The sequence below is a fragment of the Zingiber officinale genome, chromosome 11B (assembly GCF_018446385.1).
Source record: "Zingiber officinale cultivar Zhangliang chromosome 11B, Zo_v1.1, whole genome shotgun sequence".
Classification (NCBI taxonomy): Eukaryota; Viridiplantae; Streptophyta; class Magnoliopsida; order Zingiberales; family Zingiberaceae; genus Zingiber; species Zingiber officinale.
The window spans coordinates 13,176,312-13,177,732 of NC_056007.1; positions in this window are offsets into that span (position 1 = coordinate 13,176,312).

Genomic DNA, 1,421 nt, shown 5'->3' on the forward strand with positions numbered 1-1,421 from the left:
TGGATGTTTGCACTTCTGATGCTACTCATGTATTTATGCTACTCATGTATTTATGCTACTCAGTTTTATATTTGCTTGCTCTTTATTATGCTTCATTTTCTATCGGTTATTAATATCCTGTTCACTTGCATGTCTTGTTTGTCCTTTATTTCCTTATTACTGTCTTATAATACACTTAGAGGGAATTCTCAGTGCTTTAAAAAACAGACAGTAAGGGTTAAGGGGGAGTTCTTTAAGTTATCTTACCTTATTCGCACCTTTTCGGTGTTTGACAAAGGGGGAGAAGATAACTAAGCAACTAAGTTTAGATGAATGCAAATTTTGATTTTAGAAGACCCTCACATAGTGTTGTATCCGTCTTAGGGGGAGGATCTTGATTCCCCTAAAATTATGAAAATTTGAACAATTCTGATCTAAACTTAAATCGTGTTGTCAAACAACAAAAAGGGGGAGATTGTTGATACAGTCTGACCTGGCTGTTGTTTGATGTTGACACTGATTTAAGTTTGTATCAGATATTGATTAAACTAAGAATGACTACTGATCGAGGTTGATCAGTTGGGAGGGAAAGTCCTGGTGAGTAAAGCCAGGCAAGGGAAATCCAGATGGGTCAAGACATCTGGTGAAAAGTCCAAGCAGGGAGCTTGGCACGGGAAAAAGTCCAAGTATGGTGACTTGCACGGAAGGTCGGAGAGGGCTCGGTAGCTCGTTCTCCGAACCGGACGGAGTCGGAGAGGGCTCGGTAGCTCGTTCTCCGGACTAGGTCGAGAGGGCTCGGTAGCTCGTTCTCTGGACCGGACGAAGTCGGAGAGGGCTCGGTAGCTCGTTCTCCGGACTAGGTCAACTCGAGGGCCTTTATTGATTACATAACCGGGACCGGCATCTCGATCCAGTTTGAACACATCAAAGGCGAGATAATCAGGTGGCAGATGCTCTGTCACGACTAATCAATTTACTGATTTGGACCGAATGACAGATCCAAGAAATGAGTTGACTAGAGATGGTAGCACCAGCCCAACAAGAGCTAGAGGAGCGACCCAATCACGAGGCTCAAGCACACCTGATAACGACCCTCAAAGCCTGATCAGCCTCGTTGAGCGATACCAAGAACAGCTCAACAAGCTACATGTCTACCCAATTGCGCTCGAGAAAGACCAACAACTCCGACAACACCTTCATGATCTACAACATGGGGCGGCCATCCAAGCCACTGATGCACTCCACAGATTGTATTCGCTGTATCAGCGATTCCTTCACTGCTTTTGATATACCTCATTCATTTATGTGATATAATCCTCTGTGCTGTTAGCTTTTGAGTTTGCAGGTTAACAGGTATCATTCCAAGCCTAATTTCAAATTAAGTTCATAAGAGGAATGCGACAAATGGTCTTTCTGCTGGTTTCAGCGATCAGGCATCAACG